This window comes from Zonotrichia leucophrys, chromosome 1 (genome assembly GCF_028769735.1).
Source record: "Zonotrichia leucophrys gambelii isolate GWCS_2022_RI chromosome 1, RI_Zleu_2.0, whole genome shotgun sequence".
Taxonomy (NCBI): Eukaryota; Metazoa; Chordata; class Aves; order Passeriformes; family Passerellidae; genus Zonotrichia; species Zonotrichia leucophrys.
The window spans coordinates 13862216-13886292 of NC_088169.1; positions in this window are offsets into that span (position 1 = coordinate 13862216).

Here is a 24077-nt window from a genome sequence, read left to right on the forward strand (position 1 = left end):
TTACTACTTGACCACAAGCTAAAGCAAAAAAGTAGTTGAATTTATATTATGCATGCATCTGACCAAAGGGTCATTAAGGGTACACAGATTTTTGTTTATTTGTAGGTCAGTCAAAAAGGGTTCCTAGAATAATCTGGAACTAAGGAAGAAATTCTAGGAAAGACCACAGCCTACATCAATGCTGCTGGAGAATGATTCCATGATAACCAGGAGTTTTTTGTCTACCCCAAACTGCACCCCCTTACCCACAGCAGCACCACTAGACTATGGCTTGTCTTATGAGGGGAGGCAGAATTCTCCCAGAAGGGCTGTTTAGTAGGCTAAAATTAATTTCTCCACTCCCAAAGGTGCTGATGGAAATCTGAAGAGCCATATGAGTCAGCCAGGACCTCAATAACCTACTCTTTCAGAGCTAACTTCACAAGATGAAGCACTGCATCACTGTTGCCTCAAACAGAAAGGTCATCCTGAAGTTTTGCTGTAATCCACTTCAGCTGCCCAGGAACTCAGGGAACTGGCAGATAAAAGACAGTAAAACAAGTTTCCCAACAGCAGTTCAGATAACATTTTCAGACACTAGATTCACAAACCAGGTTGTGTTTCTGCCTGAGCAATTTTGCTTTTCATCATTCAGGGCAAAACTCAAGGTGTGTGATATGTCTATTGAGTTCAGCATCTTATAATACCTATTCCATATGGTTATGAAGCTCCAGCAGCATCTTATCCAGCCACACCAAACTATCAGGACACTATTGCAGGAGTAGTTGTTTAAAAAACTCTGCAACACTGTTTGTTGAATCGGCATGTGCTGCTGAGCACATTTATCCTATACTGAGAAAAACCCATGAAAATTCACAAAATGAAATTCCATCTTTAGAGAGACAGGTGATAAACACCCAGAATTTCAGCAGAAACAGAGTTTTACTGAAGGAAGACATAGACTTCCAGCCACTCAGAGAATTGATCCAAAAAGCCACAGGAACCAAAGCCAGGCTGGCAATGTTTGCCCTCCTTCTTCTTATGTGCACTCTGATGAAAAGTTAGCAAGTGGTGTGTGTTGATGTGGAACACACTATCATCCTGCAGCAACACAGAGATAGCATCAATTTAAATCTCAGTCTACAAGGTAACAATAAAGAATCAAACTAATAATATCAGTCCACAAACACACAGAAACAATTCTGTTAAAAATCTAACATCTAAGGTGTTGTTAATCAAACCTTTCAAGGTAGATCTCTCTCATGGCCTTAACCAAAGTGCTTTCTGAGATGTGCATAGAGAATACCACAGTGAGAACACTTTCAATATGAGGTAACAATGGCATACAGAAGAAGGCATGAAATAAGATGATTATTCAAGATGTCCCACGTCTGTACAAGACATAACTAAAATACCATCATGCCAGGGGCAGGGGTTGTCTGCTGAGGCAGTAAGTACCCCCTGATAACTCCATCCAGCAGCCAGAGGCCAAGCTGCCTAGCCCCCTCTCATTAAGGAGAAGTGCTCCATTCAATGAGGCACTTCAACAGTGGTCTACCTTTGAACGTGCAAATACCCCCATTAAATCTGGTGGATCAGGGCCAAAACTAATTAATTTAGTGATGCTTTGCATCAAAATCTCACTTGCAATACATAGCACTCACAATCAGAAAGGCAGGGGATTAATTAAACTAACTATTTAGAAAGCTGAACAGGTTAGGACTGGGTTAGGACCAAAGAGCATAATGATATCCTTAGTGGAAGCCAGAAAAGCAAATGATTGCTGTGAAACTGATAGGAATTTGCTGAGGATTTATTTCTGTTTAGTTTGAGATGAATGAATTGGGACTGGCAAGGCAACCAATTTTGGGTCCAAAAGGCCATGCACTTTTATTTAGATTACTTCTTTCAGCCTGCCCCTACCAACCAGGCTCAGCCCAAACTGTATCATGATCAGCAGCTTCATATTACTTCCAGGTATCAAAGCAGGCCATGGAAAGCTTTTTATCAATTGGGATTAGCCAAAAAAAAAAAAAAAAAAAAAAAAAAAAAAAAGAAAGGAGAATGAAAGGGAAAAAAGCAAAAAAGCAAACCACTGTAGAACTGTAGATTTTCAGACATGTCTTAAATGTGAACTTAGATGCATTCAGACCATGGCTTCAGCATACCTAGCTTAACAAGCAGGCTGGACAAAAAGCATGGGTTTGACAATATGCTGTACTGCAGTGGAAAAAACAGATTCTGATGGATTACGCATACTAACAGAACAAGAAAAAAAATTAGTCAAATAGAATTACTGGAACAATATTTGAGAAAGTAGAGCAGTAATTGCAGCACTGCAAGCTCTCTGGCTGAGACTAATTCTCTAAGGCCCCTTGGAATCTTATCAGCAGCTCCACCATGACATCCTCCCTGATGTCAATTGAAGGGTGCTGCTTTGCACCCGCTGAGGATTTGCCCTTTAAATTCACCCAGCTTGTGTCAGGTGACCTCTTACAACCTTTCTGCAACACTGCAAAATCTTTAATGGTTTGGCACTGCTCAAACCCATTCCATTTTGTAGGAGGAAAGTAAGCAGTGTTTCACCTGCCTGGGAGGACCCTTCACTTCGAGCTGATTAAGGAGGAAACACTGTCACAACCTCAGTTCTTCTAATGTGACAGTCAGTAGTGAATGGCTGAGGTGACTGATCTTTGCATTCCATGACCAGCCTATTTCCTATGGGTGTTTCCTGTGACTATAGGAAATTATGGGCATGTCATTGTTTAGGAATAGTATTCCCCAATTTAGTGTTCCCACTGTGCACCACTCACTCACTCACTTTCCAGTCGTCTCCCACAGCCCTTCAGAGGGATGGAGAGGAGAATTGGAGGAACAAAAAGGTGAAGATCACAGGTTGAGGTAAGAACAATTTACTAGAAACAGCAATGAAATAAGAGAACTGCAACTACAACAATAGTAACGAGTATTCAAGGTAGGTGAACCATTCACGTGCAATTGTGCAAGGATTCACCTCTGACTGCTCAAGGTAGGGCTGGGTGCTATAAAAATTAACCCTGTCCTGGCCAGAACCAGGACAGGGCAAAGAAATTAAAGACTCATGCCAGTCAATGATGAACACTGCAGAGTCAGAGCAACATGAAACCAGCATGTCCATATATGATATTTATTAGAACATATGTGCTTGTATAAGGTTCTGTTCTCTATAAAGTGGCAGTCTAGAACTGGACAACTATATGGGTTTGGATTATTTTTGTTCATATACATTTTGCCTGTATATGAACATTGCATGAATCCTTTTGCAAAAAAAAAACAAAAAAACCAAAGATACTTATCAGCATCTTTGCACAAACAAGTCTGAATTCCTTTTAATTTTAAAACATAATAAACTTTCCTTTGTTCAGACAGGCGAGTCTCTCTGAAACAACTATGCACAGTCTATAATTTCCTGTTTAGGAAGTTACAGAGTTTGATAAACTTCTAGAACAGTAGAAAACAATGCAGACTGAATACAAGTTTTTGACATTACATTTGGGAAATTACTATCTCTGCAAACATTAACATCTCCATGCCTAAACCCTCAGTTCCAACAGTCCTGTACGTTCATGCATGGAAGAACCTGTAAGAACACTGACATGCCAGAATGTTTGCAGGATCACTGCCTGTGAAAGGTTATTCACAGACACAGTCTCAGGCAAAATCACGCCCTCAGAGTTATTACAACGCTGCCAAAGCCATGGAAAGCCAACAGTTTTCTACTGTGTGAAGAACAATAGAGCTATTCTGGACAAGATTTATTCTAAAAAAGTAGAGTATGAGGATACTCATAATTTTCTTTTCAGAGCTCCAAAGCTGCTGTGCCTGACCATGAAGGTTGCCACAGAACGTATCAACCCACCAGAAAAGCTAAAGGCAGAGAAATCAGAAGCTGAAGGTGAAAGCACAAGCTTTCCCTTCTGTATGCCTCACTCCACATACTCCCATGGATTGTTTCCTTTGCCACAGATTAAAAAATAAATCCTGGAATGACTGGATTTACAAGCCAGCAAAACCCTTGATAGTGCAGTGCAGCCACAGAGGAGTCCAAAGCAGCCCTGCCTGTGTATGTCCTGGGCGGTGATTGTGCTGCTGGGCTGCAGAACCCTCTGTGAAGGTCTGTAGGGAGATCACATGCCTGGGATGGGATGGGGGGGCTCACACACTGTTTGGGTATCACTGATTCCCCCCAGCAATAGTGATAGCTCCACAGCACCTCAACATCCAGTGATAAAGCCTTGTTTTCCCCTTCTGGGAATTACCAGCCAGAGGGATGTGAACCCAAATCACCAGCTGCACTTCAGGGTGTCAGAGACCTGAGAGCAAGGGCCTCCCTGGGAAGGTTCTCACCTTGGGGAATTAGAGCCATTTTAGGCAGAACAAAAGCTCTTGGCTTCTTACCCGAGCTCATTCTCCAGGTGACATGATGTACATTTCTCCTGACATCTACATCTACCCCAATCTTCCCCAGCTCCCTGCCCACAGAGTTCTGTAAACCTTCTTTAATATCCTGCCTGGCACTGCAGGCTTATCCCCTGCCTTCTCTGACAGCCTGAAGCAAGGAGCACACTGCCCCATGCCCACTTGAAGGAGCAAGACTCAAAAATAAAAAATACAAGGTCACCACAGACCTGCATTAAAAATGTCTCTCTCACACATGATGTGCCAGTCAGAGGTTTCTCATACTGTGTGGGTGACCATACACTGGAACAGATTGCCCAAAGAGGCTGTGGAGTCTCCCTCACTGGAGATATTCCAGAACTGACTGGCCACAATCCTGTGCCATGTGCTCTGGGATGACCCTGCTTGAGCAGGGAGGTTGGACCAGATGATTCACCATGCTCCCTTCCAACCTGACCCATTCTGGGATCCTGTGATTCTGTAAGTAGAAGTCAGGTTGCATAGGAGTCACTCTGAGCTCTAAAGCAGCTGCAGAGAGGTACAAAGCCTCCTCTTAAATGTGATGGAAAAGAAGACAACGCAGGCAAAACTCAGGCTGGATATCTGTGATCTAATAAAATCCCACCCATGTCATCAGCAGCACTGAACTTTGCATTGGGAAGTTGCCTGAGCAGTGAATTCCAATTGCAGTGAGATTTTTTTCTGAGATCAAGACACGTAAAATATCCACTTTTTAATGTTTTTAGAGTTTCTCGTGTTTTGGGTGAAATCCCAAACACAGATGACACAATAATTGCAGGCACAAATACAGGCTGAGTCCTTTGAGAGGAACAGGGCTGTATCCATTCCATGTGCTAACATAATCAGTGACATCCAGTATCACTGAAAACTGTTTACCCTGTCAGTAATAATCCTGGAAGAAAGAGTTTTTGAGCTGCTTTTTATTGACACATACCTCATTCCAGAGATCAGCAAAAATGTAGGTAATTGACAGAGCCAGCCACTGAGATTTTGTTTTCTCTAAATAAATCTGAATAAACAATAAAAGGTTAAGTGCTCTTTTTTCAAAGCTTGAAACACAAGCAAACAAATTGAGGGTAGAGAACTCAATTACATCAAGCAGAAGCTACTGGCAGTTACACTCAGCAGAGATGAATAATTTTCAATTACTCTGGGAAGAGAGGTCAACAAAATATGTTCCCCAGCCTGTCCATTCCTAAACCCAGACCTCCTAATGTTAGAGTGTCCTTAGAGTAATTCAGTGGGGTTTTCTTCCCAGCAAGCACCCTTTTCTCTACTTTGATGTATCAAGTTCTTTCCTTAGCATAAATATGTGCCTGCCACTGAGAAAGAATTTGAACCCCCACCTCCAAAAGCCAAACTTCCCCTCTGTCACAGCCAAGCATTCAGCCAGAGAGGAGCTACAACACGACAGCTGCTGCCCTCTGAGCCAGGGCGCTGAGGGTTTTAACCCAGCAAAATGAGGAAATGGCCCCATCCCTGAGTGACCTGTGTCAGTGTCAGAGCCTCCCAGCAGTGTCAGCACATCCCAGGTGATGCAGGGGGTTTTCCCAAAAGGGACTGCAGAGGCTCAACAGGGCTGGCCAGAAGAAAAATCTCTGGAACATGTTACAACTATGCCTCAGGAGTGATGTCAGGAGTTCTGAGTACAGCATACCAATTTTGTCATATCTCACTTGCTTTGAGCCTTCATCTCTGCTTCCATCATTCTACTACACTTCTAGCTTCAGAGTTGCTTGCTTCAGTTTATCCTTGGTTTTTCTCTCGTCAGAGTTTTGGGGGGGAGAGGGTTATGTCAGTTTTTCTCTCCAAGAGGAATGGAGTTACACTTTGTGTCACAAAGCATCTCCATCACTACAGAAAGGGAAGTGAAGCTTCTGCTTTGGTATATACATCACACACTCACATACATAACAAACAACATATGCAGGCAGGATGGCAAAATTTCTAGCATATGGGATGAACAAGGAAATGTTCTATGTACTTGTGTTTTCACATACAGAAGCACCTAAGTGTGGCAATTACAGTATCAGGAAAGATGCTCAAATGTTTATTTCTCCATTAGGACTTTACACTGCTATCTGGTCTAAATGGTGCGGTGAATCCCAACAGAAGGAGCTTTTATGGTGATAGTGTCATTTTTACATCAAATACAGGCTGATGATCTTCAATTGAAGGAGAAAGCCATTAAAAATTGACTAACCTATTTTTTAGTCAGAAAAGAGAGGTTTTATTTAAAACCTTTGTGTGAGAGGCAATCCATTTATCCTCAAATACCTGCCCATAAAGTTGCCAGTATATGCAGAGAGAAGACAAAAGAAGAAAAATAAACCTATTTTCTTACTTCCCACACAACATTCAAAAACTGTCCACTTTGTATAAAAGAGGGTTTGAACTGGCTAGGAATTAAATGGATTCTGGGCAGGAAAACTCCCTCACTCTTAGATTCAGTCTTCCTTGGAGGAAGCAGCTGTTGTTAGTGGGTGAATTTTCTCTAAGACTGGATTAAATTTCATAGAACCCGCCTCAGGCTGGACCTCAAAAGATATCTGGTTAGATCTCTCTTATGAGAATCAGTGGGAAAGTCTTGCTGCAGGATGGTGGACCCCATTTGGAGGTCTTGGACTGTCAGAAAAAAGCAATAGAAAGATATAGGCTTAAAAAGTCTTGCAAGTCTCATAGACACAGTGTGTCCCACTGGCAGCTCAGTACACCCCTGTACTTTAGGAGAACTTAAATGTCAGGCATTGCTGAGCTGCTTCCATCACCTCGTTTTCATAATGTGGAATAAAATGGTCACAGGCATAAGAAAAAGCAGTGAAAAAGAAATGGTGATTATGTCATCCCAGTCTCTCAGCTGCTCCCTAATTCCACTTTGGTGTTGTACTCCACTGCTCGCTCTCTCAATGCACCCTGCTCTAAGATCGTCCTGATGTTACTGTCTCTGCTACCTAGAAAACAACCATGGTTGTACATGGGTGACCTACAGGTTCCACAAAGAGAGTCTCAGATCTCTCATCCCCTGGTGGGGATTCTTCAGTGTACACACATCACATAGGTACTTCATTGCTGCAATATTTGGGAACTAAAAGCAAGCTAAGAAAAGAGGCAGTAGCTTATTCTTAAAAAGCAACTTTTGGGCCACCACAGCTGTGCTCTTCACATCCATGTGCAACAGAGAAAGTTCCTGTATAAGTCTCAGCCCCCTTCCATGAAGAGGAAACAGGAAACCAAAGATGTGCAAAGTAAACTGTTTCTTGCCCCAGTTTTTTGCTGTACCTCTGAGGATTTCCAGGCTCAGGAGCTGCTCAGTGCACAATGTGAAAGGCACATCTTCAGGACTGCTTCTGAAAGGCCGGGAAGGGCAGAGGGGTGGTGACTTAGGGGCCAGCATTTCCAACCTCTGTCATTTACCTGCTGGCATTCCATGATTTTTAATACAGTATTTCACATTTGGAAAGACCCCTGGCAATAACCCACAAAGTGATCTCATCATTCTGTTAAAAATCTTTTTTTCCCACTCTCTTGCAAAATACTGCCAGTTTTGGGGTGATTGATGATGTCAGTGCAGGAGGTTGTATCACAACAGAGTGCTACAGGTGTTCCCTGCTCTGGGTGATGTCTTGCAAAACATTTTAAGGATTATGCACAGCAGACCCCCTGCCTTGTTTCTCAGTGGGTTCTCTACAGAAGTACTCAGATCCATGGCTAGGTTCCAAGTCAACTGTGCTAATAAAAAGCAAAAGAAGATGATTTCCTGAGCTCTGTATGTAACATTCAGCAACAAAAAAAAAAATTCAGGTCAAATATAAGCAATAAACTCTAGGTCAAATTTAGGCAGTTTCCTTTTATTTGCTTCCATTTTATTGACAATGAGCAACTCTTAGTGGGTAAACCTAAAAATACACCTCCAGTAACAATTGTTTTGCCTTGGGTATTTATGCAGCATTCCAACTACAGCATCTATATAGCATTTCTTTTTCCCCATGCTTACAAATACACACTCATACTTAATACATTAGCATTTCCTCTATACATTTTTGCAGTGTATCCAGTTAAGCAAATTGCTCAATTAGCTGAATAGGGTTTTTTCTTTTCACTGTGAAAAGACAGAGTCTTACCAAATGGAACAGCATTCTCAGTAAGAGGTCAGTTGGGTGTGATTTTTGGAATAAAGGAGAAAGGATGAGTGGGTTGTAAAAGATTTTTTTTAATTGTTCACGTTTTATTGCCTTTAAAAGCTAAAGAGAGGGCAAACCAACACACGTCCTGGTTCATGCTGGTATGTAACTGTAGTGTGTTGTAGAGAAAGGCCACCATGCTTAGTGGAATTTTCCTGTTACAGTGTGCACCTCATGGACACAGAAAAGATTGTGGGACTGTCAAATACCGAGTGTCAGGGAATGGTATATCCACTCGTTGGTAAAATAAGTCAGTTAATTTGGCAGGTAAGTATTAAGTAATCATATTGTCAGAACAAGGCAAGTGGCTAAGAAAGGAAGACAAAGACAAGAAGGAAAAAATATAAAGACAAAATAGGAAGGAACCAAAGAGGAGAGGGGAAAGGGAGAGAATGTGTGAGTTTGATGGCCAGGTCATGAGAGAGTAGGCGATGATGATCCCTCTGTTCTGGGTGGTTCCAGGTCACCTCATCCTATTGTCTGCCATTAGACTCCATTGCTGCTTTTCACTGTCTGGGAGAATCTAAACATCATTCCACCCAGGTTTTATCACTATGGAATGTAATGGCTGAGAAAAACTTGACCAAGTTGGATATTTCTAATCCATGTTTTAGAATTTTTTTTTCAAGAAATTTTACCATTTTCATGGTCTTTATGGATTTTTATCATTTTTTGCCTACTCAAGTCTTGGAAAATATTAGGGTTTTTTTTAAGTAAATATTGTTCCATCTTGATTTGAGTTTTCCCTTATTTGGTTTCAACAGTGCAAAATTTCAAATGAGCCAAATAATTTTTAAAATTTCATTCTATTTTTCCAGAGGTAAAAATGTCTGATATTTTCCTAGGCAAAGTGTTGCATCACATACTCTATTTATGTTTCAGCATTGCCGTGACTTTTAAAAGCTCACAGCAGGAAATTAAGAAAAGCCTGAACTCATAATTATTAAATAATAATAAAAAATGTACTCTGCTAAGGTTGCATTTATTCAAAATTGTACAATTAATATATCCCCATGTTTCCATTAATATATATTCCGGTGGAGAAATTGATAGGAAATGTGGTCATGGCATGAACTTTACAGCAGATTTGAATAGTCTCTGCTGAGCAGAGTTTAATTGAGCAAAGCAGCTTGGATGAGGAGTACTGTACAAAAATGAGATTATCCATCGTGCCCCATGTAAATGATCAATATCCAAGTCCTCCTTCTATTGACAGAGTTGGAAGGATTCCACTTAACACAATCAGACATCACAGGCAATGGGGAATTTAAATGTCCCCCTCCTGTGTGGGGCAAATCATTACTCCCTTAAGCTTCCTCCAGCCTTTACCCTCCTTGCTGTGCAGATGAAAACACCTGCAGCTTCTAAAGCCAGCCAAGGGCAGCATCATGTAGGGCCCAAACTTCACCTGTTGCTCTGAGCTGTGGTGGAGCTCAGCCATCACACATGTAAAACTTTCCTTCACAGAACATCGGTGCAGAGCCTTAGCACCATTTGAGACACTGGTGGTAACATAACCTTCCTTGGTTCCTCATTACCATGGTGAATTTGTGGCATCTGCTGTCCTCTGTCTTCGCTCATCAACCACAAGTTGTTAGTGCTTGCCTTTATGGTTCTTCAGCACATTGTTCATCCCTCTGTGCCACACAGGGTCTCTTACTTCATGGTTAATTCCTTCCTTCAGTCTGCCAGCCGTGCTGCCTGACCACTTTCTCACCTCCAAAGCCAGCCCAAGTTTCACTCCTTGCTCATAAAGAGCTTTTTCACTGGCTCCTGCAGAGTCACAGTGTTCTATATTCCCCACAAAAGCTTTGCAAGAAGGGCCCACAAGGCACAGACCTAGGACAAGGACTCAGCACACCACAATCTTTGAGTGATGAGTGCCATGCAACTCTTTTTTCTATGACCATGTGTCTGCTTCAGATAATCCTGTTCTCGTGCTTTGACAAATTCCTAGGCGGTCAGCCCCTATCTTCTGAAATATAAATCCTCAGTGGACTCCTGGAGATGCTACTGCAAAAGAGATAGTAAACATCTAAAACCCAACTCTGTCTTCTGAATTTATTTTTCTCTACTGAGGACATGGGGCAGGTAATGTCCCTGGATGAGCCAGTGCAGAGGTCTCAAAAAACACCAGAGCTGAAGGGATAAGTTCCCAGACTTCCATAATTTTATTTTATTATTTTAAAACACATACCCAACACTGTCAATAACTGGCAAGAAGCAAGGTTTAAAAGGAGAAAAAAGGTTTTCTTAAGCTTTTTACTTAAATTGTGTTTATTGTGCATGGAGACCACATTCACAGTATTTATTTCTTGAAAGCACAGAGGAAAAAAACAAATGTGTTGCTGCTGTTGGAGACAAAGGATGAGATGTGCAGGGCTTCCACAGCCCCTGACAGAAAAAGTGTTAGATTCAAGTCAAATATACGCAATAAACCCTAGATCAGATTTAAGCAGTTTCCTTTTATTTACTTCCATTTTATTGACAGTGAACAACTCTTAGTGGGTAAACCTGAAAATATACCTTAGTAACAATTGCTTTGCCTTGGGTATTTATGCAGCATTCCATGGGTATTTATGCAGGAAAAAGTGTCTGATTCAGGTCACACTAATGTACAGTGTAATACAACAAAGCCAGTGGCTCTTCTGCCTTCTCAAAGGGGAAGCACAACACAAAATGCCCCTATCCCCACCCAGAACTAAAAGCTTGTTGCTAAATATTCACCCAAATTCATGCCCGGAGTCTAAATATTCAGGAGATAATGAGCAGAGCCCTGTTGCCATAGGAAAACATTCTGGCTATTCAAGTATCATGTGCAAGTTCCTCAGAAAAAGCAATTCTAATCATAATTTTATCTCTGATATTATGAAAATAACCACAGACTTCTTCTTTAAAGCTATGAAACACAGCCAGCAAAAATTTTATTTCACCAGTCTTCACTGACAGACTCTTGTCTGCAGCAATTCAGAACTCTGGCTACTGAAGCTCATTGCTGTTTCTCTGCCTCCCTCAGTGCTGAGGAGATATTTATAACTGTTGAAATAAGTATACAGCACAAGGGTGCTGCATGTTACCAGTCAAGCAGAAGACAAATAAAAAGCAATGAAAAGACATGATATAGATATAGGGGGATTGTGACTACCAAAGAGCTAATGGTTTTGTGATGGTAAGAACTGACTTAGAAGAATACCCAGTGTTAGTAATGGTTTTGTTGAAAAATCTCTTCACACCATTAAAGTATTATGCTGTTCCTTATCACACTTTCCCTGCCTCTTCTTTTCTTTGCTAGTTGGTTGGGGTTTTTTATACTCTTTCTTTAAATCTCCCCTACTGGATTGAATAGCATTGAGCTGCCTTTGCCATACAAAATCACAGATCAGTAGATTTTTGTTTCGTTCTAGACATAATTTGAGACAATCAAATTTGAATGGCAATTTTGTGTTCACATTATTTATTTATTAACAGTCTTCAAAATACAGGGGAAAAGGAAAATACAAGACCCATTATATGCAGGAAATGAAAAAAAAAAAGTGGGGAAAAAGAACAAAAAAGGGGAAAAAAAAAGAAAATAAAAGAAGTATTTTTCTCTCTGTTTTTTCTTCTAAAAGATGAAAAGCTACTGAGCCACTCCCTTGCATGGATATTCTCAGTACAAGAGGCTGAAAGGATTCCAGCAGGACACCACTCACAGAGCTCTCACCATCTGTCCTGAGCAGCTCCAATTTAAATTACAGCTGCCTCAGGGTCTGTGTATCCCTAACCAGCACGCAGGGTGCCCTGCTGAGAGGCTCTGGAGTGCCCCAGTGTGTCCTGGGGGGTTTCACCCCAAGGAGAGGATGCTGGTGCAAACCACCCACACCAGCCTGTGCCTGCAGCCCCTTGTTCCCCTTTGCATCCTCTCAGCCAAGAGTCTGGATGCTGGGATACAGGTGTAGGTAACAACGCAGCATCTCTGCTAGCTCAAAAGCACAGAGGGAGAAGAGTATGGGACAACATCTGAGCTGCTCCAAAGCCACAAGCTTTGATCCTGGGCTAGGTGAGAATTTTTCACAGGTAATAGGACTGGGATCTGCCTCAGGCCCCAGGGAAGGAAAAGGACGCTCACTTTTGTTTGGACTTTGCCCAAAGTATTTATTTCATTATTTGACATTGATTTTGCTGGATAAGTAACCAAAGTCCAGGATCAGAAGAGCAGATACATCTTCAGAAGTTAGACTGGACTGTGCCACCAGAATAAGCTGGGGAAAATTGGTGCATTTCACAACTTCTTTCTATTGCTAGCCCATCACTACAGTCCTGCCTTTAAAAAATCACTTCACTTCACAAAGTCCTTAATTTTAAAAATCCTTCAAATGAAGGAAAGGGAAAATATATTTTTCTTTCTCATGGGATAGATTGTCCTCCTTCCTCTCTTCCTTTCACAAGAATTATTTTTAATTTAAATGTAAAAGCAAGTTATGAGTATTTACCTCTCTTTGTTTGTAGAAATAGAAGTAAATTTTGCTGTAGGATGTTCCTTACTGTTAAATATATTTCAGTAGTGTTCACAGCCATACATCCTGCATGCATGACTTGCTTTCTGTATCTTCTTGTCAGATGAGCTCAAGGGCTGCAGAAGAGGTTCCAAAATTACATTTCCCTCAGCCATATTTCAGTATACAAGTCAATGTCCAATTTCTACACATTCTGAGCACCGAGTTGCAGCCCCTAGGACTACACCCTCCTTCAATCTGAAAACCAAGACCTAAGACTCAAAAAGAAAGCCCATGCTGAAGGCTCCTTCAATGAGGTTTTTTGCCTGAATCAGTAACCTGCTCAGTAGGCTTGCCAGCTTTTCCCAGTAATAACACTTCACATTAGTTATTTGAGCTCAGATGCAGCATTTGCAGAAAAAAACATTCTGCAGTATACCATTCTGGAAAGATATTATTGTTGTGTTGTCAATAACAAGAAAGATTACAGAGTAGGTGAATCTGTTACATATATGTATGGCCTATGAAATACATCTCTCTATGAATCTTTAAATATTATCAGCCTACAGTAATTGTTACTTACACTCCACCCACTTCAGCCTTCTTCCCTTCCTTCCTTTCCTCTGAAGAATAATTTGACAGCTACATTCTTTGAGAAAGTTGAACTACAAAATTATTTCTATGTCTAACAAGAACACAAGTATGCTAGTGTAAGTACAGTTACGAAAATGTGAACAAACTTGAAACCCTCTGTTGGGGCTTAGGTTTCTTTCCTTTTGCTCCTTTTTACTTATAGAATTTTTCCCCTTAAGTTGCAAAGAAACACTAACAACTGTGTTCTTAAGAAAAACAAAAGAAGTGGCCAAGCTCAGGGGAGGGGGCATCTGGTTGCACTGCTCTTATCTGGGAGTTTCTCTCCGAGGCGCAGAGATACCGGGAGAAATGGGCTGATAAAAGACGGAGAATTGGGCTGATAAAGGAAGGAGAATTGGGCTGATAAAAGACAGAGAATTGGGCTGATAAAGGACGGAGAATTGGGCTGACAAAGGACGGAGAATTGGGCTGACAAAGGACGGGGCTGGGGCAGCTCCTGTCTCCTCTCTCTCGGCCTCAGAGGAGCGCGGTCGGAGCTGCTGCCTGGGGAAGGGAATTCACTGCTGGTGTTGCCAGAGCCCAGCCCAGAGCTGCTTCTGCCATGTGTGAGCCTCTGCTTGTGAGAGCAGCCACCGAACCAGGACCTCATTGACACCCACCTCACTAAGAGAGGGACCTGTTCCACCTGCTCAGGTGCCCGGGATCCTGAGCCAGCCTCTCCCTGAGAGCCCCTTAATTTCAAAATTATAATAATTTGGAGGATGGGGTTTACATTTTCCATTCCAAGGGAAGCTCCTGCCTTCCTTAGAAGACACCTGTCTTTCAAACCGAGACACCGTCATCCATATGAAAGCAAAAATTGGGATGTTTTGTACAGCTGAGATGGTCTGGAGAAACATAAGGATGTGGTGGAATGGGAAAAGGCAGAAGGAATTAAACCCTCACCCCCTACTGCAGATCCAGAGCCATCCCCACTAGCATTGTAAAGTAGAATTTATAGCTAAAATCAGGAAAATAGATGGAAGCATTAGGATCACAGGTGCTCCTTCACTGACAACCTATTATAAAGCTCCAACTGTGTCCAAAGTTATAAAGCAATTTCATAGTTATATTTATCAGGATGAAAAATGTACAAATCCACTTCTCTAGCTTTTTTTTTTCCTTGATATGTCATTGTTAAAAGATTCCTGCTGCACCTAGCAAGGCTTCCCCAGATGTTGATCCAGTGATGCAGTGAATGGCAAATTCAGAGCCCACACACAGGAAAGAGGCACACAAGCCCTGCAGCAAGGGGAAGGAGGAGGCTCCTAAGAGGAGAACAAGGCAGAGCACTTGTCCACAAAATTCCCATGGTAAACAGAGGCCAAAGAAATCCCAGCAAGTGAATGTAATTTTTTTTTTCAATGCACAGAACAAGACATAGAGGCCAAGGAAATAAAAGGACATTTTCAGTAGACATATTCTGAGAGTGAAGGGGGTGAAAAGAAGGGTGTTTGTAAAAGGTGAATAAGCAGCCTTCCAGGATGACAGCCATACGGAGCCTCCAGCCAGTGCAGGGTGCAGCCATTAACATAGCTAGAGAAACTGGAGAAGTCACAAATTCTCCACCTTATGGCATCTGTGTGTTAATAGCAAAATTCAGCTGGTTTTGGGTGCATTTATGGAAATGAAATCAGGGGTAGTAAAATGATGTCATCAAAATCACATCATGCATTACAGGCAGAAAGGAAACCTTCTGTACTGTACATCTGTAAACAAATAAGAGTGTCTTACCCACAGCTCATACACGCAGTGTTTATAGAAATCAGCCTTTGCTGAAAACAACTAGAAACTACTTATGACCAAACAGGCTTGGCTTACTCAAATGCCATTCTGAGAATCCAAACATGATTTTTCTTCTAAATCACAGATTAATTATTTTAAAAGTAAATGAAAATTTAAATAGCTGAGAAAAATGAAGGAATCTGCTTAAGAGTGTCTGCCCAAGCACGCTGGAGGAAAATCCAGCAAAAGGGGCAGGAATGTCCAGAAGGAGATGGGAACCATGCTTGACCCTAGGGAATTTGCATGGCATATGAACAGCACACACAGTTCAAAATGAAAATCGGGGTCAGGAAGACAGGGTTTTAGCAGGGCATAACCAGGAGAAGGCATTCCCAAATTCTTATCAGCTCCCCAGGGGCTGATGGGGGTCTATTTAAAGGCAGTATAATGATGCTCTCAAAGATATTACAAAAAATACATGTACAGCAATCAGGAGCCAGCAGGGGAAAGAAAAATGTCATGACAATAAGGGCCCTAAGAGAGTTCTGAAAAGGTTGCTGCAACCCACAGAGGTGGCTGAAACTAAGCCTGAAGGCACAGTCTCACCAACAAGGATATTGTGAAAATCTGGAGATTTGTTTACAAATCTATTTTATCTCTATTCTGTTTTTCCCATTCACTTTATGTTTTTCTATTTCTTTCTGTTACTTAATATACTTGAATATTATAATGGAGTCTGGATTTTAAAATTCTTTTTCTCCTCTTTAGAGAATTCACCATCAGATGAAGACACAGCCAGATCCACCTCAATGCCCTGAACATCTCAGGGTCTCACAAGTCCACATTGATAACTAGCAGGAGAGCCAAGTCCTGCTCAGCATTTAGCACTATTAAATTATGACACCAAATAAACACATGTAGGTACCACCTTGTGTTATATTTAACATAAAGGCAGAAAACAGGAATGTCTCTTGTGTTAGGAGCTTGTGTCAGAAGAACAAGAGATGATGTTTGGAAGGCACGACTAAAATGAGCTCAGAAAAGTTAGTGTCATTCTGAGGATCTCACAGGCTGGGATAAGTGCCCTGGGGACAGTCGTGGGGAGCAATGGGAGCAGGAGAGAAGACAGCAGTGGTTGTCCCCTGGCAGCACAGGTGAAGCTGCACCTCTGATCCTGTGCTCACTTTTGGGCAACTCCCTAGAGGAAGAATATTGCTGTGCTGAAGTAGGTCCAGAGAAGGGCATGGAGCTGGTGAAGGGTCTGGAGCACAAGTCTAAGGAGGAGCAGCTGAGGGAACTGGGAGTGTTTAGCCTGGGGAAAAGGAGGCTCAGGGATGACCTCACTGCTGTGTCCAACTCCCTGAAAGGAGGCTGTGGTGAAGTGAGGGTCAGTGTCTTCTCCCAAGTAACAAGAGGAAATTACCAAATGTTGCAGCAGGGGATGTTTAGATAGGATCCTGGGAAAAACAACTTCATGGAAAGGGTTGTGAAGCACTGAAATAAGCTGCCCAGGTAAGTGGTTGTGACGACATCCCTGGAGGTATTTGCAAGACCTGTAGGTGTGATGATGAGGACAGGGGTTTGTGGTGGACCTGGTAGAGTTGGCTTAATGGTTGGACTCGATGATCTTAAGGGTCTTTTCCAACCTAAATGACTCTGTGATTCTATGATGGCAAATGGGAGTGAAATAAATGGGGCAGCAGAACTGACTGGGAGGTGCTGGGGAGGAGTTCCTCAATTGCACACCAAGGGCAAGGCCCAGGGCTCTGCCAAGCACAGGTGCTCACAGTGCTCCATGGAGAAAAAGGCACAACCAGCCACAATGGATCCACTCTGAGTGCCAAGGCATGAAAACATCTGGGCCCAGATTCTTTCCTGAGCCAACTCCACAAAGATACCAGAAATTATGCAAGTTAAGATGCATGTCTCTTACGAAAATGATGCAATAATCAGTGTCTACAGTTCGATTATGAGATAATTAATTTTAATTGCATATTACATTCTCATTGAATTAAAAGATTTGAAGACTTTGACTATTTTTATATTCCCCTTGCAATACATTTTGTAGTCTGTGCTATTTAGAGACAGAAAATTGCAACTATTTTAAAAACACGACAATGACTTTCACCTCCCTGAGGGAAATCCTGAATTATTACCTTTGATGGCATCAGGGTTACATCCTTATTCTGTTAGAGAAAATAATTTGAGACCTCTTCTTAGCTTTGCTCTCCACCTATTTTGAGAGCCCTGAGTTCCCAACACTCAGGTGGAAACACTCACCATTTATTAGGTGGAAGAGGAGAAATTATGTTCAATTTTTTTTTCTTCAGTGGAAAATGTTGGAAATAAAAACTTCCTTTTTGCCACATCTACCTGGTGCCACCCATTAAGCAGGAGTGTTTCTGAAACCATGGTCAGCTCCCTCCCAGGGGAATGGGCTGGCACCCTACCCCAGGTCACACACATTGCTGCTTCTACAGCCACTCCATTCCTGACTCCAGCATGACTTTTCCAAGGGCAAGGGTGACTGAGGGTGACTGAGGTTGGACATTGCCCCATGCAGCAGAGACAGGTTTTGCCTGTTCTGATTTTCCATTTTTTAGCTCCTGTCAGCAGTGAAGCACTGAGCAAAATGTCCCCACTCCAACCCTAGAGGATTCATTGTAATAAGTCACTGGCTGAATTGCACCCCATGCTCCCACTGTGAGCGAGCAAATCACCAACTTCTCCAATTGTTCAAATATCTTCTCAAGGACTTGCTGAATAAGTCATGCCAGTAATCTGCAGTTTGTAACCTCCCATCCAGCCATTTGCAGCACATATTCAAGACCTGGCCTTTCAAGCTGACTGGGTTCCCAGGGATTTGGATGCCTAGCCAGGAGGCTCCGCTTTTTCAAGGGACAAAGTAAGAGCTTTCTGTATTGGCCTTCAGCTGTGAAAAGTTAGCATTTTCTGTGCCACAAGCATGTCCAGAGAGAAAGGAGAAGGGAGAGCAGACAGACCCTCACCCTCCGTTTCCATGGTGCAATGTGTACTCCATCTCCCAGACTGACCCAGCATGCCTGCCTTTCCCAGCTGGATGTGAACACCCACACTCCCTGTCTTCGAGCTCTCAGGAGGCCAGCATGTGCTCAGCCAGTGCCCTCTGTGGAGGTGTGGTGTGGGACACCTTCCCACAGGCAGAGGGGACAGATCCTGTGAGCTCCAAATGTACAGAGGAGGAGGCTGCATGACTGTCTGACATAAAAAACAAGATACCAAGGATGTGGAAAGGAATGAATAAAATGTGGGTTTAGAAGCAAATCCCCACTTTTATGTTTACATACGTACCTTGTCTATGCAAAGTGTTTTTTCCAGCATCAATGTCCCCTTGTGCCCCCCCCCTTTTGTACCAAGGAGGAGATTTATGCTATGTCTTTCCTCAGATCCCAACATTTTAGACTCAAAGAATATGTGATGACAAGTTTTATACATACTTCTAAGACATTCCTACCTTATACACCTTATATCTGTTTTCTTTCCCAGGCTTTCTTGCTCTTGCATGTTTTACTGACTCTGGAAGGTGTGAAGATATTGATTACACATCTCTTTCTGACACACCACAAAATATGCCATCTCCTGTCTCCACACAGATGACTGGCTTACAGGGCAGGTTTCTTGTCTAGGTAGAAAACACATCAAAATTGCATTACATACTGCTGTTGTTTTTAATAGAAATATTATTCAACTCACACAAGTTTTCTTCAGGAGATTTTTTTCTTTTCACTTAACGCTGAACCTTCTTGGAATTTGACAGGTAGACAAAAGTTCCCAGGGGCTGCTGTTGCTCAGCTCACCATGTTGACTGTGTTAAAAGTCTTTTATCCTGAGATCAGTGGTCACAGGGAAGTGAGCAAGGGATTAAAGTTCTGCAATGCACCTTGCAGGTAGGGACCAATCATTTATTGCTTAGCTGTGTCTGGAGCCACTAAACTGAGGCTTATCCAGTTCAATAACTGCTGGAACAAAGGCTACTCTGGCATGAAGGCTGTTTATATTTCACAGGGGGAATTTTTTTTTCATTTTTCCTTAAACCATTGGAGGGTCTTGGAAGTGTGTTCCTACAATTCCACCTCCTGGTCCATCTCCCAGAGCCATCCTAAAACTGCAAGGCACATATGTCTACATATCGTCACTCAGAACAGCCCAGAGTGAAACCAGGCTCTTAAACAATAGCAAGGGGGTTTCTATGCCATACAAAAATATATTAAAAATACATAATGTAACTTGTCTTAATATACTTTTCTGAGTCTAAAAATATGCCAGACCAAAAGAAACATATTTACATAAAAAGCAGACAAGGTCAAATAACAAAGAAAGCCCTTAATTAGTTGTAATCAACTTTAATTTGCATACCGTATATAATTCCTAAATGATTGTTAATAATAACTTTATATAATGGACTTCCAATTTTCATGAAAATGGCACATTTTGATAAGCAGACACAAAACCCTAGTACTAATAAGGTTTAATTTGCATACATTAGACTGATTATCCAAACAAAAGGATTACAGTATTACTTCTCCATACCTTTATGTCCTTATTATGCACATTTATTAACTTCACAAAAGCTAGCTGTTAGTGACAAACAATAGCCGTGGCTGGAAGAGAAATCTACAGTATGAATAAAGTGCATTTTAATGCTAAGGAGCAAACTTTATACTGCATAAATGTTTTGTTTAACTCTTTCTTTTGCAAAAGGCATTATTGCTTAGTATGGCAGGCACCATCAGATGGATAAATCACTTTTTTGTTATGAGATTTATTTTTTTTCTTTTGGTAAAGAGTAGATTTTCTCAAGAAATTATGACCTGCTCATGCTCACAGTTTCCCAAGGCTAAGTTAAAAAACCTGGATGGTGCTTGAACATGTAGAGAAAAGTGTTTACAATCACAGGATTAAGCTGTTAACTCGTGTGATTCCAGGGCACCGTGTTAATAAATATATTGCCACAAGCTTCGTTTTCACAGCATAAATAATAATACAGGTGGCAATAGCTATTCCTAAGGGTATTACATATACCCTGCAATTAAAGTGTGAGCAAGGGGGAGGGAAAAAAAATCATTAATAGATCTGGTATCTGAAGCAAACGATGCTCACAAGGGGCTGAGAAGAAAGCCAATAGACGTGGAGCTTAAACTGAATGCCAGCCTGGAGCTCCCTCCGTGCTGTGACAGGGGCTGTGCTGATGTGCAGTGGTGATGGTGATGTGAGGAGAGGATGTCACCCCTGCTGCAGTTTGTGCCCTCTCGGTGCCATGTGCTGCCTTCAAACAGAAATGCTGCTTTTGGAGAGTTGTTTTCAGCATGTTTCCATACTCCATGGACCAGCTGGCTCTTCAGGAAGAGTTGCTACAGCTGTCACCAGCCTTAACTTCTCTGGGATAAATTCCTTCTTGCACAGCCTTTGACCAAGGTCTCCATGTCTGCATGCAACTGACTTGCTTAACACATATGAGCCACACAGAGCAGTGTTTAACCTGAGCCAGAAGCCATCCAGATGAATGGATGGATATTCATCCTTGGACATGCAGTGAGCATCTGGCAAGGTTACCAAGTAGGGGCAACATACCTTTTGTCAGAACCCAGGAAATTCCTCTGGCTGCCCTGGAGGGCTTGAGCCCCTGCCCAGGGGGCTCAGAGACCTTGGCACAGAGCCCAAGACCCCTGTGCCTTTGATTTAGCCCTTGGAAAAACAGTTATCCAACCTTTATATGAAGAATTACAAGTCAAGAGAGTTTAAGTAGAATAATAGTTAGTTGGTCACAGGGTGAAAAATAGATTTGTGGGGTATTTTAGGATGGGGGTTCAGGAGGTGAGATGGAGGAATCTGGGCATGTCCAGCCTTTCTGCTTCTTCTTCTTCTTCTTGGCCTCCATGTTCTGGGTGATGGTGGCACTTTTGGATTGGTTTAAGATAGAAGCTCACTGTCTAACATAGGTGATTGGTATTGGAAAGTTATAGTAAATAATGAACACATAGTTTTTAGCATAAAAAGACAACACCATCTCTGAGGTGGGCAGTGTGCCTCAACCCAACCTGCCAGACAGAACTGTGGCGGGTCGGAGAAAGAATTGTATAGATAAGAAACAATAAACAATGTTGAGAATGAGAACAGAAGAATCCTGACTCCTTCTTAGATGGTCAGGTTGGGAAAAAGAAGCTTGTACGTATCTCAGAGTCACTCTGACCAGCAGAGATTCTGAGAACCTTTTTTCAGAATAATTTCCATCCAACCATTTTGCAAAGGGCTGAGGGAACTGCTTTTTCACCTGTGCACCTCAAAGCCACTGACTTCCAACTCAATGCTGGTTGATGCCAAGGTCAGAGCCTGGGGTCCATACCCCATCAGGAGCCCAAGGATTTCATTGGGAATCTGTGAAAGAATAAAGGTTTTGTGGTGCAGCTGAGGGTCTCTAACTGTGAATTTGTTGGTCTAGAAACAGTAGGTGGGGAAAAGACACATTTCAGGGGATATGAAATACATGAGAACATTAAAATCTAGATAGAAACTTAGAGAGATCAGCTTTTTGCTGTAAATATAGTTGGAATTTATGATTATATTTACAGTGTTTGAGCTCTCTTATAAAGATACTGATCTTTTGAAAGGTATCCAATATGCTTTACTTCCAAGGAGACCCCGGAAAGAATGGATGGCCAAGGACAAGTCTCTGGAGCCATGTTCCTGGACCTTCTGAATCAACCTCAATTTGTTCTTAAATATACAGGATAAACATGCCCAGAAGATACAGCAAAGTCCATTCTATGTGCAAAATTACAGCCACCAAATTCTACTGATATCCACATGGATTTGGTTTCCTACATGCACTGATGAAAACAAGAGTTTCCATGGCATCCTACATCATCTGGGCATTCCTAAAGAAATCCCAGGTTATGAAGCATATTAATTTCTGCATAGCTTTTCAATTAGTCAAACAGCTCATAGTGCCAGAAAAGGGATTTTTTTTTAAAACTAGAACATGAATACAAACCTGATTTGCTTTTTCCTACCAAACCATAGCTTTGTTTCCATTGAATCATCCAGGGTTTGATCTGGCCTTAATTCTCTAAGTGACAATCCTTACACACAACTCCATTAGACTACCTTTGGACCCAGACTGCACGTGGCAGCCTGTAAATGAGAAGGTTCCTAAGTCCCTACTGTTGTATTCATATTCTTCTTCTTCTTCACAGCACTTCATGGTTCTCCCTGGACACCTCTTCCTTTTGTTTTCTTTTGCAAAAATGGCGGAAATCATACAAAATGCCTTCAGTCTGGTTCTTCTTCCTGCCTAATCACCAGTTTGTCATCCTGGTACATACTGCAGGAAAAAAAACCAAAACAACAAAGGTTTCTGTCTGCCATCCTGCAGATCAGAATCTGCCTGTTTTGAAGGTCTTGAAGACTCCTTTATCCATTGAACTTTTTGTTCCTACTCAAAAAAAAAAAAAATACTGAAAATGGAGCCCTGTTATGGGATAAAGAATTAAAGTGAGTGTAAATAATGGCTCACTTATTCTCACTTTCCATTTAGAGAAGGAAGACCTGTGCTGCTCCTCTTCTGAGTGACAGGTCCACAGGAAACCTCTGATAAAGGTTAAACCTCAGAAAGTTTTAAAAATCAGAAGCCATGTTCAGTTTTAGAAACCTCATGGACATCTAGAGCCCTTCAGACATTTTGATAATATTAGAATACAAAGAAAACAAAACCTAAAAGAGAATAAAGCCAAACCATGCCTTCTAGTTCTTGTTCAAGAGAAGAAAATGAGATTTTCCCCAGCACTGCTATACAAAACAGATGATAGCACATCCTCTTCTGGAGGAAGCAACCAGGCTGCTCAAGTAGCCCCTGACTCACTTAGAGCCCAGACAAATTGTTTATCAGTTCCCTGGGTTTTTAACACAAAAGCCATCATACAAATATTCTTTCACTCATGACAAAACCCCATTTACTGGAGGAATGAAAGGTTCTGCATTAGGGTTACAAAACAGGAATAATAATTTTGTTAAATCCAACGTCTTTTGTTTAAAATTAGTTTTCTGTGACTCCATAATATTATTTTTAAATTTCAAGAATGGAAATAATAGGTGAGCTTTGTAAATGACAAGCCTTTTTCAAGGTTTGATAAAAAGCTAAAAAAACAAGAAAATACATTGATTCCAAACAATAACTTGCACCCAGTGAATTCAAGATTTTATAATCCATGCCTATGAATGGAAATATGTCTATAGAAGTTTCTAAGAACTGTATATTAAGAGGAAACCTTAAAACATATACTCCTTTATTTTATTTTATTTTTGAATTGAAAACTTTGACTCAGCAGTCCAACAAGTTGCAGCTGATGGAATTCCTGAGCCAATTTACAGGCAAATTGATTTTTTATTTTTCCATTAAAATAAAGCCCCTTTGAATTTGGAAGGAAGAAATCTGCTCCCTACCAGACAGTTAATACTTTTCCACAATGTCATGCACACCCAAGGCCCAGCTACACGTGTTCTTTGGGAGCATAACTAGTGTTAGCACAAACTCTTGTAAGAATCTCCTTTCTTAATTATTCTGCAGAATTCATTTTTGAGTATTTCCACT